The following is a 16,069-nucleotide window of genomic DNA, read 5'->3' on the forward strand; positions in this document are numbered from 1 at the left end:
CAATACACTACAATTATGTCAATTTTCAAAAATTCATTAAAAATCATCCTGAGTAGTTGAGGTACAACTTTCAACACATTCCTCCTCAGGGACACCTACTGTACCTGTGTGCCAAGTTTCAGCCAGATTTACTGTAAAATTCCTCAGAAATTAAAGGACATTTTTATTCCACGCAATACAGCCAATACAATAGAATTATGTCAATTTTCAAAAATTCATTAAAAATCATCCTGAGTAGTTGAGGTACAACTTTCAACACATTCCTCCTCAGGGACACCTACTGTACCTGTGTGCCAAGTTTCAGCCAGATTTACTGTAAAATTCCTCAGAAATTAAAGGACATTTTTATTCCATGCAATACAGCCAATACAATAGAATTATGTCAATTTTCAGAAATTCATTAAAAATCATCCTGAGTAGTTGAGGCCCAACTTTCAACACATTCCTCCTCTGGGACACCTACTCTACCTGTGTGCCAAGTTTCATCCAGATTTACTGGAAAATTCCAAAAAAAATTAAAGGACATTTAAATGAAATTCAATACAGCCAATACACTACAATTATGGAAATTTCAAAAATTCATTAAAAATCATCCATAATAGTTGATGTCCAACTTTCAACACTTTCTTACTCTGGGCGTCCTACCGTACCTCTGGGCCAAGTTACATCTCAATTCACTGTAATCTTTATCAAAAATTGAAAGAACAATTATATGTCAATGCTGGATGTGTGTCCTTTCAAAGTGGCACTAAATAACAGAACTCAGGCACATCAGGGAATAATCCAAAAGGCGGATTTATTAAACAAAAACAACATACAAAATATCTCTAACCCATACTACATAACCTAAAAAGAAACAAAGGGACACTTAGAAGCACAAGCAAACAATACTGAAAGGGCAAGAGACACAGTCCAAACATAATCCACAACTAAAACGCCAAAAGAACAAGTCATCCCACATAGCAGACGGGTCTTGCCTGGATCTGGTGTCAAGCCGGCACTGCTGGCTGACTTCTGGCATGGTAAGATGGCACTGTTTATGTGATGGCATGCCACATTTGGCCTGATTGGGTGAATGTGACATGTTGTATAGAGCACTTTGAGTAATATGGGTGAGTAAAAAAGCGCTGTATAAGAATCAGTCCATTCACTGTCTGAACAGTTTCGTCATGTTACTTTTGCACTATTATGTTCAAGCACATGTTGTTATTACATGGCTTACATGGCTAAGGTACACATTAGGCTGACATCTGGGGCCAGAGCTGAAACTGTTCTGGGCCAGCACAGGGCCAGCAGTGTGTCTGCAACTGGCCTTGTGCTGGCTCATGTGTGGGCCACCTCTGGTAAACCAGATCTGGGCCACCATAGGGCCGTCATTCTTTGCGGTACGCAGGCCATGTGTAAGCACATTGTGTGGGACAGATCCAGGCCATACCAATTTTGCTATGTGGGAGGAATTATGTAAAAATAGAAACATCATAAAAATGAAAATGAACATAAAGTAAAATGTACTGAAAAGAACATCAGTATGGCCATCATTATTTGCTTGGAAAGTCTAAAGTTCCATGGCTTTGAACAACCAGAGAACGCAATGCCCAGCTTAGAGTGACTAAAAGTAACTTCTTTTAACATTCTGTCATTCTGCTTCTATATCAAAAATCCACTAAAAATAGTCATTTGAAAAAAAATATTCGCCACTTTTCATCAGTTTGGGTTCCTCTGTTTATAGCAATTTTTAGAAAAGAACCCAATACCTTTGTCACTATACAGTTGTACAGTGAGATACAGAGCATCTCCTACTCATTGCAAACATGTTGGGAGGGTGGCTCTATCCGCCTTAGTGCAGCTGCTGTACCATACTGTGATGCAGTAAGTTAGTAGGCTCTCAATGGGCGAGTGGTAGAAGGGTGAGCTGTAGTCCACAAAGAGCATTCTGGCGTTGCTCTGCCGCTGTTCTAGGTGACTCAGCACCGAGTGGAGGGTGATGGCATCTTCTGTGAATCTGTTTGCACGGTATGCAAACTGGTGGGGGTCGAATTCTGGGGGGAGGTAATCCTTGGTGTGCTGAAGGACTAGTCTCTCAAAGCATTTCATGATTACCGGTGTGAGGGCCACAGGGCAATAATAGTTCAGGCTGGTGATGGGAGACTTCTTTGGCACTGGGATGATTGTGGCTGATTTTAGACAGGATGGGATGGCTGCTTCATCCAGTGAGAGGTTGAAGATTCTGGTGGAGATGAGGGTGAGCTGGTGGGCACATGGTCTTAGCACTTTACCACGTATTCCGTCTGGACCGGCCGCCTTCCTGGGGTTCACTGCTAGGAAAACACATCTGACATCGTGCTCCGTTACAGTGAATGGAGCGGTGCAGGAACCAGGTGAGGATGAGGATGGGAGCAGGGCTGAGGCAGATGAAGGGCGAAGAAGCTGTTTATTTCCTCTGCTAGCTGCACACTCAGGTTTTCTGTTTTCACAGTTCTGCCTCTGTGGTTTATGATGTCTATTATTCCATGCCACACCTCTCGTGTGTTGTTGCTGGACAGGTGGGACCCCTTTTCAGGTCAGCTCGAGCAGACCTGTACAGAGCTCTGTCAACAGACCTACAGGGAGTGCAGAATTATTAGGCAAGTTGTATTTTTGAGGAATAATTTTATTATTGAACAACAACCATGTTCTCAATGAACCCAAACAACTCATTAATATCAAAGCTGAATGTTTTTGGAAGTAGTTTTTAGTTTTAGCTATTTTAGGGGGATATCTGTGTGTGCAGGTGACTATTACTGTGCATAATTATTAGGCAACTTAACAAAAAACAAATATATACCCATTTCAATTATTTATTTTTACCAGTGAAACCAATATAACATCTCCACATTCACAAATATACATTTCTGACATTCAAAAACAAAAACAAATCAGCGACCAATATAGCCACCTTTCTTTGCAAGGACACTCAAAAGCCTGCCATCCATGGATTCTGTCAGTGTTTTGATCTGTTCACCATCAACATTGCGTGCAGCAGCAACCACAGCCTCCCAGACACTGTTCAGAGAGGTGTACTGTTTTCCCTCCTTGTAAATCTCACATTTGATGATGGACCACAGGTTCTCAATGGGGTTCAGATCAGGTGAACAAGGAGGCCATGTCATTAGTTTTTCTTCTTTTATACCCTTTCTTGCCAGCCACGCTGTGGAGTACTTGGACGCGTGTGATGGAGCATTGTCCTGCATGAAAATCATGTTTTTCTTGAAGGATGCAGACTTCTTCCTGTACCACTGCTTGAAGAAGGTGTCTTCCAGGAACTGGCAGTAGGACTGGGAGTTGAGCTTGACTCCATCCTCAACCCGAAAAGGCCCCACAAGCTCATCTTTGATGATACCAGCCCAAACCAGTACTCCACCTCCACCTTGCTGGCGTCTGAGTCGGACTGGAGCTCTCTGCCCTTTACCAATCCAGCCACGGGCCCATCCATCTGGCCCATCAAGACTCACTCTCATTTCATCAGTCCATAAAACCTTAGAAAAACCAGTCTTGAGATATTTCTTGGCCCAGTCTTGACGTTTCAGCTTGTGTGTCTTGTTCAGTGGTGGTCGTCTTTCAGCCTTTCTTACGTTGGCCATGTCTCTGAGTATTGCACACCTTGTGCTCTTGGGCACTCCAGTGATGTTGCAGCTCTGAAATATGGCCAAACTGGTGGCAAGTGGCATCTTGGCAGCTGCACGCTTGACTTTTCTCAGTTCATGGGCAGTTATTTTGCGCCTTGGTTTTTCCACACGCTTCTTGCGACCCTGTTGACTATTTTGAATGAAACGCTTGATTGTTCGATGATCATGCTTCAGAAGCTTTGCAATTTTGAGAAAGCTGCATCCCTCTGCAAGATATCTCACTATTTTTGACTTTTCTGAGCCTGTCAAGTCCTTCTTTTGACCCATTTTGCCAAAGGAAAGGAAGTTGCCTAATAATTATGCACACCTGATATAGGGTGTTGATGTCATTAGACCACACCCCTTCTCATTACAGAGATGCACATCACCTAATATGCTTAATTGGTAGTAGGCTTTCGAGCCTTTACAGCTTGGAGTAAGACAACATGCATGAAGAGGATGATGTGGACAAAATACTCATTTGCCTAATAATTCTGCACTCCCTGTAAAGTCAGCATTGTGGGGTTTGAGGAGTGTGCAGATGTCGCTGGTCATCCAGGGTTTTTGGTTTGGGAAAACCCGAATGCTTTTGTCCACAGTCACATTTGCAATACAGAACTTGATATAGTCCAGTACTGATCCTGTGAAAGTTTCTAATGCAATATATTATACTTTACCAATGTAACGCTGCATGCCAAATCAATTTTGAAAATATCTGTGAATTTTGTATTGAAAAATGCAGGTATCTTTCAGATTTATTTTTATGTTATCAAAAATGTATTAAAAGTATAAGCATGAAAAATTACAAGAGTGCAATAAAAAATATAACCAAACAAGCTTAATTTACAGTTTGAAATACAGAAGATAATGAAAATATATAAATAACTACCTATTAATCCCCATATCCAAGTATCAAGATGTGTAAAAACAAATTACATTCTTTCCTCAGTTTCTATTAATAAAACTTAAATTTACATGAAATTATTCAAAATTATATACATTATTCATATATACAACACTAGTAGGTTTTAGATGAAGTGTCTTGCCCAAGGACACAACGACCGAGACTGTGGGAGCCGGGGCTCAAACCGGCAACCTTCCAATTACAAGACGAACTGCCAACTCTCACTATGCAATGTACTGTTTAAAAGAAAAAACTTTTTTTTGCCTTGACAACATACATTCATCTTCATTTCAAAAAAGTAGTTATTTTTCACACAGAGAGCAATACCATTCTCCAGCCTCTGCTGTCCAAAACTACTCTGTATTCATCTGGAGGCACTGTGTGTGAAACCACTTTAAATAGCTCTCATGCAGGAACAAAGCAATTGTATAAAATGAAGTCAGGGAATGGAGCTATAAATAGATTAATATAGATATATGAAAATAAACTTATATATAGACATAGGAGCACAAGTTTTAACATTAATGTTTCTGGGATATAATAAACAATATAAGCATACAGGTGTCTAAGCAAACATTGTGGCATACAAAGTGAGAGTGCAGTGAGTCATGTTTATTCCTGTTCAATATGTGTCTGACACAAGTGGATGAATTAAAAAGTCTGACAGCAGCAGCAACAACAGGCAATGCCTTCCTAATGACTTTCTATCTGTTTACATCTTTTTCTTTAATGCCTGTATCCCAGCTTGAAGAGTCTTGGACCCTTTTTCTAGTCAGTGGGTGTGTGGACAAACAACTCTGGCTTGTCACCCAGTTGGATTTCCTGGTATTTGTAAGATGGCACTATCTACAAATCAGGACACATTAACTATGATATTAAAAAATGACATGATGACATAGTTCTTGGTCAGTTTACCAAGCATTTCTCAGTTTTGTTCTTTATAGTTCTGTTCATCATATCATTGCTTGTGAGTCCTGGATTATTTGATGATATGTTTACATTATGTATTCTTTTGTTTTCAGTTCCATATTTATTTTAAGTGTAGTTCTTCTTCAGCGTTCCACAAGTGGATGGAACACTTGTGAAAACACTCTAGTGTTAAAGCCAGTCTTGTCTTCATGTCTGTTTATGCTTTTGTCTGTGTCAAGCTCGTGTGTCTTAGTCTGTGTTTTAGTTTGGTGGCCTCTTGTCTCTTTCTTGTGTTGAGTCTTACTTCCACTGTCTTCTTATTCCCTAACCCTAACCCATCCATAGGGGAGGATCGCCTGCCACGTGTGAGTCCAATGCAAAGACATTCCTAACCCTACCTGGACAAAGTGTCCTAGAAGAAATAACAGGTAGGAGTCATTTGGGAGCCAACGTGTGGTGCCCCGCAATTCTGACCTGAGAAAAGAAAGAGGAATTGTGGTGAAAGTTGGATGAAGTGGTTTCAGAGGGCCGGCACACATCCATAGGGGAGGATCGCCTGCCACGTGTGAGTCTTGAAATCAAACAGATGGGAAGGCTTTCCACGCTCAATGGCAAAATGATTTGGATTGATCCCTGTTCTAGATCTCGCATCGGAGGAGGCTGAAAATCCACTACAAAGGAGTGGTTCTAAGGCTCCAGCGTCCTCGAAATGGGTAGAAGAGGTACAAAATGGATGGACCAACTCTGTACCAAAACACCTGCCTCGTGTGAGGCTCGAACTCACGACCTTCAGATTATGAGACTGACGCGCTGCCTACTGCGCCAACGAGGCTGACAGGGAACCTGAAAATGGACGATTTCTCGAAGCTGCACAGAAATGAAATTCAGCTTGGACAAACAAAGGTGAGTCCCCAGGTATTTAAGCCCTGAACGGGTTTTGGAGGTGAAGAGTGCCACAGGAGATCCTAAAAACGGTGTTTTGACCCAGCTCCGGCTTACCTGAAAGGGACAAGCGGTAGACAATGGATGGGTTGCCTTTGCCACGTACTGTGTATCAAGCGAGGCTCAAGACACCATCTTCCCCCAAAACGGACCATTCTTCTTTTGTCTCGTAGTGCCGTCTTAAGTTAAATTCCTTAATTACAGCCACATTAGCTCCACTAATAAGACACACGGGTTTACCAGCAATGTCTGTAAACATATATTCAGTCACCCACTGGCGCTGGCAGGCGACAATTCTAAGTCTGCCAATTGTCCCGCCGAATTCGCGCCACTGTCCAAAGTCTCCTCTCAACAACATCTTGACTTAATGCAGATACGATGTCCAACCCAAGTTTGGTTTGCACAGGCTTCTTGTTCCAAATCTTGATGCCGTCTGGCCGTGACCGAGAACAAACTTAATGCCCCCCAAGACCCCACGCATAAAGGAACCGTGCATTGGCCGGGAATCGAACCCGGGTCTCCCGCGTGGCAGGCGAGAATTCTACCACTGAACCACCAATGCTCACACACGTGGCAGTTTTCTCAACGAATTCGCGCCATTGCCCAAGCGCTCCTCTCGAGGCGCAGCGGAAAATGTAGCCCGATACACCCACGCGTCACTCATCAAGACACCTCTGTGGCAGCTCCCTGATGGTCTAGTGGTCAGGATTCGGCGCTCTCACCGCCGCGGCCCGGGTTCGATTCCCGGTCAGGGAAACTGTGTTTTGCCCCACCTCCGCCTTACCCGAAAGGGACAAGCGGTAGACAATGGATGGGTTGCCTTTGCCACGTACTGTGTATCAAGAGAGCCTCAAGGCACCATCTCCCCCCAAAACGGACCATTCCTTGAAGCCGTCAACAAATGAAGCAGAGTTGCCAGTTCTTCAAGCCCAGGATGAGCTGCCGTCTTGGAGGTGAAGGGTGTGACAGGACATCCAAAAAATGTGTGGCCGAACTGCGCATCAAAACATGCCTCCCGTGAGGATAGAGCTCAACACCGCCAGTTTTCGAGACTTGCGCATGGCAGGCGACAATTCTACCGCTGAGCTAACAACCCTTGCATGTCCGCCAATTGTCCCGCTGAATTCGCGCTACTGTCCAAACTCTCCTCTCCAGACGCTTAAAATGGATGCACAAACTCTGCCACGTACTGCGCATCAAAGCACATCGCTTGCGTGAGGCTACAAGTCACTACCTTCTGATTTCGTGATTCACATGTGGCAGGCGACAGTTCTAACGCTCAGCCACCAGCCCTTACAAGTCTGCCAATTGTCTCGTCGAATTCGCGCCACTCTCCAAAGTCTACTCTCAACAACATCTTGACTTAATGCAGATACGATGTCCAACCCAAGTTTGGTTTGCATAGACTTCTTGTTCCAACTTAACAGTCAGGCAAGAATGACTTCAAATTATCCCTCTCCATGGACCCTGTTGGCAAAGGAACTCCAGGCAACCTCCAGAGACTCAGCTCGGGAGCTGCTGATAACCAATTATCAGCCCTTGTTCATCCGCTTCCAATGCAAAGACATTCCTAACCCTACCTGGACAAAGTGTCCTAGAAGAAATAACAGGTAGGAGTCATTTGGGAGCCAACGTGTGGTGCCCCGCAATTCTGACCTGAGAAAAGAAAGAGGAATTGTGGTGAAAGTTGGATGAAGTGGTTTCAGAGGGCCGGCACACATCCATAGGGGAGGATCGCCTGCCACGTGTGAGTCTTGAAATCAAACAGATGGGAAGGCTTTCCACGCTCAATGGCAGAATGATTTGGATTGATCCCTGTTCTAGGTCTCGCATCGGAGGAGGCTGAAAATCCACTACAAAGGAGTGGTTCTAAGGCTCCAGCGTCCTCGAAATGGGTAGAAGAGGTACAAAATGGATGGACCAACTCTGTACCAAAACACCTGCCTCGTGTGAGGCTCGAACTCACGACCTTCAGATTATGAGACTGACGCGCTGCCTACTGCGCCAACGAGGCTGACAGGGAACCTGAAAATGGACGATTTCTCGAAGCTGCACAGAAATGAAATTCAGCTTGGACAAACAAAGGTGAGTCCCCAGGTATTTAAGCCCTGAACGGGTTTTGGAGGTGAAGAGTGCCACAGGAGATCCTAAAAACGGTGTTTTGACCCAGCTCCGGCTTACCTGAAAGGGACAAGCGGTAGACAATGGATGGGTTGCCTTTGCCACGTACTGTGTATCAAGCGAGGCTCAAGACACCATCTTCCCCCAAAACGGACCATTCTTCTTTTGTCTCGTAGTGCCGTCTTAAGTTAAATTCCTTAATTACAGCCACATTAGCTCCACTAATAAGACACACGGGTTTACCAGCAATGTCTGTAAACATATATTCAGTCACCCACTGGCGCTGGCAGGCGACAATTCTAAGTCTGCCAATTGTCCCGCCGAATTCGCGCCACTGTACAAAGTCTCCTCTCAACAACATCTTGACTTAATGCAGATACGATGTCCAACCCAAGTTTGGTTTGCACAGGCTTCTTGTTCCAAATCTTGATGCCGTCTGGCCGTGACCGAGAACAAACTTAATGCCCCCCAAGACCCCACGCATAAAGGAACCGTGCATTGGCCGGGAATCGAACCCGGGTCTCCCGCGTGGCAGGCGAGAATTCTACCACTGAACCACCAATGCTCACACACGTGGCAGTTTTCTCAACGAATTCGCGCCATTGCCCAAGCGCTCCTCTCGAGGCGCAGCGGAAAATGTAGCCCGATACACCCACGCGTCACTCATCAAGACACCTCTGTGGCAGCTCCCTGATGGTCTAGTGGTCAGGATTCGGCGCTCTCACCGCCGCGGCCCGGGTTCGATTCCCGGTCAGGGAAACTGTGTTTTGCCCCACCTCCGCCTTACCCGAAAGGGACAAGCGGTAGACAATGGATGGGTTGCCTTTGCCACGTACTGTGTATCAAGAGAGCCTCAAGGCACCATCTCCCCCCAAAACGGACCATTCCTTGAAGCCGTCAACAAATGAAGCAGAGTTGCCAGTTCTTCAAGCCCAGGATGAGCTGCCGTCTTGGAGGTGAAGGGTGTGACAGGACATCCAAAAAATGTGTGGCCGAATTGCGCATCAAAACATGCCTCCCGTGAGGATAGAGCTCAACACCGCCAGTTTTCGAGACTTGCGCATGGCAGGCGACAATTCTACCGCTGAGCTAACAACCCTTGCATGTCCGCCAATTGTCCCGCTGAATTCGCGCTACTGTCCAAACTCTCCTCTCCAGACGCTTAAAATGGATGCACAAACTCTGCCACGTACTGCGCATCAAAGCACATCGCTTGCGTGAGGCTACAAGTCACTACCTTCTGATTTCGTGATTCACATGTGGCAGGCGACAGTTCTAACGCTCAGCCACCAGCCCTTACAAGTCTGCCAATTGTCTCGTCGAATTCGCGCCACTCTCCAAAGTCTACTCTCAACAACATCTTGACTTAATGCAGATACGATGTCCAACCCAAGTTTGGTTTGCATAGACTTCTTGTTCCAACTTAACAGTCAGGCAAGAATGACTTCAAATTATCCCTCTCCATGGACCCTGTTGGCAAAGGAACTCCAGGCAACCTCCAGAGACTCAGCTCGGGAGCTGCTGATAACCAATTATCAGCCCTTGTTCATCCGCTTCCAATGCAAAGACATTCCTAACCCTACCTGGACAAAGTGTCCTAGAAGAAATAACAGGTAGGAGTCATTTGGGAGCCAACGTGTGGTGCCCCGCAATTCTGACCTGAGAAAAGAAAGAGGAATTGTGGTGAAAGTTGGATGAAGTGGTTTCAGAGGGCCGGCACACATCCATAGGGGAGGATCGCCTGCCACGTGTGAGTCTTGAAATCAAACAGATGGGAAGGCTTTCCACGCTCAATGGCAGAATGATTTGGATTGATCCCTGTTCTAGGTCTCGCATCGGAGGAGGCTGAAAATCCACTACAAAGGAGTGGTTCTAAGGCTCCAGCGTCCTCGAAATGGGTAGAAGAGGTACAAAATGGATGGACCAACTCTGTACCAAAACACCTGCCTCGTGTGAGGCTCGAACTCACGACCTTCAGATTATGAGACTGACGCGCTGCCTACTGCGCCAACGAGGCTGACAGGGAACCTGAAAATGGACGATTTCTCGAAGCTGCACAGAAATGAAATTCAGCTTGGACAAACAAAGGTGAGTCCCCAGGTATTTAAGCCCTGAACGGGTTTTGGAGGTGAAGAGTGCCACAGGAGATCCTAAAAACGGTGTTTTGACCCAGCTCCGGCTTACCTGAAAGGGACAAGCGGTAGACAATGGATGGGTTGCCTTTGCCACGTACTGTGTATCAAGCGAGGCTCAAGACACCATCTTCCCCCAAAACGGACCATTCTTCTTTTGTCTCGTAGTGCCGTCTTAAGTTAAATTCCTTAATTACAGCCACATTAGCTCCACTAATAAGACACACGGGTTTACCAGCAATGTCTGTAAACATATATTCAGTCACCCACTGGCGCTGGCAGGCGACAATTCTAAGTCTGCCAATTGTCCTGCCGAATTCGCGCCACTGTCCAAAGTCTCCTCTCAACAACATCTTGACTTAATGCAGATACGATGTCCAACCCAAGTTTGGTTTGCACAGGCTTCTTGTTCCAAATCTTGATGCCGTCTGGCCATGACCAAACTTAATGCCCCCCAAGACCCCACGCATAAAGGAACCGTGCATTGGCCGGGAATCGAACCCGGGTCTCCCGCGTGGCAGGCGAGAATTCTACCACTGAACCACCAATGCTCACACACGTGGCAGTTTTCTCAACGAATTCGCGCCATTGCCCAAGCGCTCCTCTCGAGGCGCAGCGGAAAATGTAGCCCGATACACCCACGCGTCACTCATCAAGACACCTCTGTGGCAGCTCCCTGATGGTCTAGTGGTCAGGATTCGGCGCTCTCACCGCCGCGGCCCGGGTTCGATTCCCGGTCAGGGAAACTGTGTTTTGCCCCACCTCCGCCTTACCCGAAAGGGACAAGCGGTAGACAATGGATGGGTTGCCTTTGCCACGTACTGTGTATCAAGAGAGCCTCAAGGCACCATCTCCCCCCAAAACGGACCATTCCTTGAAGCCGTCAACAAATGAAGCAGAGTTGCCAGTTCTTCAAGCCCAGGATGAGCTGCCGTCTTGGAGGTGAAGGGTGTGACAGGACATCCAAAAAATGTGTGGCCGAACTGCGCATCAAAACATGCCTCCCGTGAGGATAGAGCTCAACACCGCCAGTTTTCGAGACTTGCGCATGGCAGGCGACAATTCTACCGCTGAGCTAACAACCCTTGCATGTCCGCCAATTGTCCCGCTGAATTCGCGCTACTGTCCAAACTCTCCTCTCCAGACGTTTAAAATGGATGCACAAACTCTGCCACGTACTGCGCATCAAAGCACATCGCTTGCGTGAGGCTACAAGTCACTAACTTCTGATTTCGTGATTCACATGTGGCAGGCGACAGTTCTAACGCTCAGCCACCAGCCCTTACAAGTCTGCCAATTGTCTCGTCGAATTCGCGCCACTCTCCAAAGTCTACTCTCAACAACATCTTGACTTAATGCAGATACGATGTCCAACCCAAGTTTGGTTTGCATAGACTTCTTGTTCCAACTTAACAGTCAGGCAAGAATGACTTCAAATTATCCCTCTCCATGGACCCTGTTGGCAAAGGAACTCCAGGCAACCTCCAGAGACTCAGCTCGGGAGCTGCTGATAACCAATTATCAGCCCTTGTTCATCCGCTTCCAATGCAAAGACATTCCTAACCCTACCTGGACAAAGTGTCCTAGAAGAAATAACAGGTAGGAGTCATTTGGGAGCCAACGTGTGGTGCCCCGCAATTCTGACCTGAGAAAAGAAAGAGGAATTGTGGTGAAAGTTGGATGAAGTGGTTTCAGAGGGCCGGCACACATCCATAGGGGAGGATCGCCTGCCACGTGTGAGTCTTGAAATCAAACAGATGGGAAGGCTTTCCACGCTCAATGGCAGAATGATTTGGATTGATCCCTGTTCTAGATCTCGCATCGGAGGAGGCTGAAAATCCACTACAAAGGAGTGGTTCTAAGGCTCCAGCGTCCTCGAAATGGGTAGAAGAGGTACAAAATGGATGGACCAACTCTGTACCAAAACACCTGCCTCGTGTGAGGCTCGAACTCACGACCTTCAGATTATGAGACTGACGCGCTGCCTACTGCGCCAACAAGGCTGACAGGGAACCTGAAAATGGACGATTTCTCGAAGCTGCACAGAAATGAAATTCAGCTTGGACAAACAAAGGTGAGTCCCCAGGTATTTAAGCCCTGAACGGGTTTTGGAGGTGAAGAGTGCCACAGGAGATCCTAAAAACGGTGTTTTGACCCAGCTCCGGCTTACCTGAAAGGGACAAGCGGCAGACAATGGATGGGTTGCCTTTGCCACGTACTGTGTATCAAGCGAGGCTCAAGACACCATCTTCCCCCAAAACGGACCATTCTTCTTTTGTCTCGTAGTGCCGTCTTAAGTTAAATTCCTTAATTACAGCCACATTAGCTCCACTAATAAGACACACGGGTTTACCAGCAATGTCTGTAAACATATATTCAGTCACCCACTGGCGCTGGCAGGCGACAATTCTAAGTCTGCCAATTGTCCCGCCGAATTCGCGCCACTGTCCAAAGTCTCCTCTCAACAACATCTTGACTTAATGCAGATACGATGTCCAACCCAAGTTTGGTTTGCACAGGCTTCTTGTTCCAAATCTTGATGCCGTCTGGCCGTGACCGAGAACAAACTTAATGCCCCCCAAGACCCCACGCATAAAGGAACCGTGCATTGGCCGGGAATCGAACCCGGGTCTCCCGCGTGGCAGGCGAGAATTCTACCACTGAACCACCAATGCTCACACACGTGGCAGTTTTCTCAACGAATTCGCGCCATTGCCCAAGCGCTCCTCTCGAGGCGCAGCGGAAAATGTAGCCCGATACACCCACGCGTCACTCATCAAGACACCTCTGTGGCAGCTCCCTGATGGTCTAGTGGTCAGGATTCGGCGCTCTCACCGCCGCGGCCGGGGTTCGATTCCCGGTCAGGGAAACTGTGTTTTGCCCCACCTCCGCCTTACCCGAAAGGGACAAGCGGTAGACAATGGATGGGTTGCCTTTGCCACGTACTGTGTATCAAGAGAGCCTCAAGGCACCATCTCCCCCCAAAACGGACCATTCCTTGAAGCCGTCAACAAATGAAGCAGAGTTGCCAGTTCTTCAAGCCCAGGATGAGCTGCCGTCTTGGAGGTGAAGGGTGTGACAGGACATCCAAAAAATGTGTGGCCGAACTGCGCATCAAAACATGCCTCCCGTGAGGATAGAGCTCAACACCGCCAGTTTTCGAGACTTGCGCATGGCAGGCGACAATTCTACCGCTGAGCTAACAACCCTTGCATGTTCGCCAATTGTCCCGCTGAATTCGCGCTACTGTCCAAACTCTCCTCTCCAGACGCTTAAAATGGATGCACAAACTCTGCCACGTACTGCGCATCAAAGCACATCGCTTGCGTGAGGCTACAAGTCACTACCTTCTGATTTCGTGATTCACATGTGGCAGGCGACAGTTCTAACGCTCAGCCACCAGCCCTTACAAGTCTGCCAATTGTCTCGTCGAATTCGCGCCACTCTCCAAAGTCTACTCTCAACAACATCTTGACTTAATGCAGATACGATGTCCAACCCAAGTTTGGTTTGCATAGACTTCTTGTTCCAACTTAACAGTCAGGCAAGAATGACTTCAAATTATCCCTCTCCATGGACCCTGTTGGCAAAGGAACTCCAGGCAACCTCCAGAGACTCAGCTCGGGAGCTGCTGATAACCAATTATCAGCCCTTGTTCATCCGCTTCCAATGCAAAGACATTCCTAACCCTACCTGGACAAAGTGTCCTAGAAGAAATAACAGGTAGGAGTCATTTGGGAGCCAACGTGTGGTGCCCCGCAATTCTGACCTGAGAAAAGAAAGAGGAATTGTGGTGAAAGTTGGATGAAGTGGTTTCAGAGGGCCGGCACACATCCATAGGGGAGGATCGCCTGCCACGTGTGAGTCTTGAAATCAAACAGATGGGAAGGCTTTCCACGCTCAATGGCAGAATGATTTGGATTGATCCCTGTTCTAGATCTCGCATCGGAGGAGGCTGAAAATCCACTACAAAGGAGTGGTTCTAAGGCTCCAGCGTCCTCGAAATGGGTAGAAGAGGTACAAAATGGATGGACCAACTCTGTACCAAAACACCTGCCTCGTGTGAGGCTCGAACTCACGACCTTCAGATTATGAGACTGACGCGCTGCCTACTGCGCCAACGAGGCTGACAGGGAACCTGAAAATGGACGATTTCTCGAAGCTGCACAGAAATGAAATTCAGCTTGGACAAACAAAGGTGAGTCCCCAGGTATTTAAGCCCTGAACGGGTTTTGGAGGTGAAGAGTGCCACAGGAGATCCTAAAAACGGTGTTTTGACCCAGCTCCGGCTTACCTGAAAGGGACAAGCGGTAGACAATGGATGGGTTGCCTTTGCCACGTACTGTGTATCAAGCGAGGCTCAAGACACCATCTTCCCCCAAAACGGACCATTCTTCTTTTGTCTCGTAGTGCCGTCTTAAGTTAAATTCCTTAATTACAGCCACATTAGCTCCACTAATAAGACACACGGGTTTACCAGCAATGTCTGTAAACATATATTCAGTCACCCACTGGCGCTGGCAGGCGACAATTCTAAGTCTGCCAATTGTCCCGCCGAATTCGCGCCACTGTCCAAAGTCTCCTCTCAACAACATCTTGACTTAATGCAGATACGATGTCCAACCCAAGTTTGGTTTGCACAGGCTTCTTGTTCCAAATCTTGATGCCGTCTGGCCGTGACCGAGAACAAACTTAATGCCCCCCAAGACCCCACGCATAAAGGAACCGTGCATTGGCCGGGAATCGAACCCGGGTCTCCCGCGTGGCAGGCGAGAATTCTACCACTGAACCACCAATGCTCACACACGTGGCAGTTTTCTCAACGAATTCGCGCCATTGCCCAAGCGCTCCTCTCGAGGCGCAGCGGAAAATGTAGCCCGATACACCCACGCGTCACTCATCAAGACACCTCTGTGGCAGCTCCCTGATGGTCTAGTGGTCAGGATTCGGCGCTCTCACCGCCGCGGCCCGGGTTCGATTCCCGGTCAGGGAAACTGTGTTTTGCCCCACCTCCGCCTTACCCGAAAGGGACAAGCGGTAGACAATGGATGGGTTGCCTTTGCCACGTACTGTGTATCAAGAGAGCCTCAAGGCACCATCTCCCCCCAAAACGGACCATTCCTTGAAGCCGTCAACAAATGAAGCAGAGTTGCCAGTTCTTCAAGCCCAGGATGAGCTGCCGTCTTGGAGGTGAAGGGTGTGACAGGACATCCAAAAAATGTGTGGCCGAACTGCGCATCAAAACATGCCTCCCGTGAGGATAGAGCTCAACACCGCCAGTTTTCGAGACTTGCGCATGGCAGGCGACAATTCTACCGCTGAGCTAACAACCCTTGCATGTCCGCCAATTGTCCCGCTGAATTCGCGCTACTGTCCAAACTCTCCTCTCCAGACGCTTAAAATGGATGCACAAACTC

General features: G+C 47.3%; 14 non-coding genes across 14 annotated transcripts; 4 read left to right on the plus strand and 10 right to left on the minus strand.

Moving 5' to 3' along the window:
- Positions 1–6,216: 6,216 nt before the first annotated feature.
- Positions 6,217–6,289, minus strand: trnam-cau (transfer RNA methionine (anticodon CAU)). Its single transcript has one exon. It is a non-coding gene; the product is annotated as a tRNA-Met (tRNA).
- A 601-nt stretch (positions 6,290–6,890) lies between these two features.
- Positions 6,891–6,961, minus strand: trnag-gcc (transfer RNA glycine (anticodon GCC)). The gene has a single exon. It is a non-coding gene; the product is annotated as a tRNA-Gly (tRNA).
- A 122-nt stretch (positions 6,962–7,083) lies between these two features.
- On the plus strand, positions 7,084–7,155 carry trnae-cuc (transfer RNA glutamic acid (anticodon CUC)). The gene has a single exon. It is a non-coding gene; the product is annotated as a tRNA-Glu (tRNA).
- Positions 7,156–8,340: 1,185 nt separating this feature from the next.
- Positions 8,341–8,413, minus strand: trnam-cau (transfer RNA methionine (anticodon CAU)). The gene has a single exon. It is a non-coding gene; the product is annotated as a tRNA-Met (tRNA).
- Positions 8,414–9,014: 601 nt separating this feature from the next.
- Positions 9,015–9,085, minus strand: trnag-gcc (transfer RNA glycine (anticodon GCC)). The gene has a single exon. It is a non-coding gene; the product is annotated as a tRNA-Gly (tRNA).
- A 122-nt stretch (positions 9,086–9,207) lies between these two features.
- On the plus strand, positions 9,208–9,279 carry trnae-cuc (transfer RNA glutamic acid (anticodon CUC)). Its single transcript has one exon. It is a non-coding gene; the product is annotated as a tRNA-Glu (tRNA).
- A 1,185-nt stretch (positions 9,280–10,464) lies between these two features.
- Positions 10,465–10,537, minus strand: trnam-cau (transfer RNA methionine (anticodon CAU)). The gene has a single exon. It is a non-coding gene; the product is annotated as a tRNA-Met (tRNA).
- A 595-nt stretch (positions 10,538–11,132) lies between these two features.
- On the minus strand, positions 11,133–11,203 carry trnag-gcc (transfer RNA glycine (anticodon GCC)). The gene has a single exon. It is a non-coding gene; the product is annotated as a tRNA-Gly (tRNA).
- Positions 11,204–11,325: 122 nt separating this feature from the next.
- trnae-cuc (transfer RNA glutamic acid (anticodon CUC)) lies at positions 11,326–11,397 on the plus strand. Its single transcript has one exon. It is a non-coding gene; the product is annotated as a tRNA-Glu (tRNA).
- Positions 11,398–12,582: 1,185 nt separating this feature from the next.
- On the minus strand, positions 12,583–12,655 carry trnam-cau (transfer RNA methionine (anticodon CAU)). Its single transcript has one exon. It is a non-coding gene; the product is annotated as a tRNA-Met (tRNA).
- Positions 12,656–13,256: 601 nt separating this feature from the next.
- Positions 13,257–13,327, minus strand: trnag-gcc (transfer RNA glycine (anticodon GCC)). The gene has a single exon. It is a non-coding gene; the product is annotated as a tRNA-Gly (tRNA).
- Positions 13,328–14,706: 1,379 nt separating this feature from the next.
- On the minus strand, positions 14,707–14,779 carry trnam-cau (transfer RNA methionine (anticodon CAU)). The gene has a single exon. It is a non-coding gene; the product is annotated as a tRNA-Met (tRNA).
- A 601-nt stretch (positions 14,780–15,380) lies between these two features.
- Positions 15,381–15,451, minus strand: trnag-gcc (transfer RNA glycine (anticodon GCC)). Its single transcript has one exon. It is a non-coding gene; the product is annotated as a tRNA-Gly (tRNA).
- A 122-nt stretch (positions 15,452–15,573) lies between these two features.
- On the plus strand, positions 15,574–15,645 carry trnae-cuc (transfer RNA glutamic acid (anticodon CUC)). The gene has a single exon. It is a non-coding gene; the product is annotated as a tRNA-Glu (tRNA).
- The last annotated feature ends 424 nt before the right edge of the window (positions 15,646–16,069 follow it).

This window comes from Maylandia zebra, linkage group LG23, assembly GCF_041146795.1.
Source record: "Maylandia zebra isolate NMK-2024a linkage group LG23, Mzebra_GT3a, whole genome shotgun sequence".
Taxonomy (NCBI): domain Eukaryota; kingdom Metazoa; phylum Chordata; class Actinopteri; order Cichliformes; family Cichlidae; genus Maylandia; species Maylandia zebra.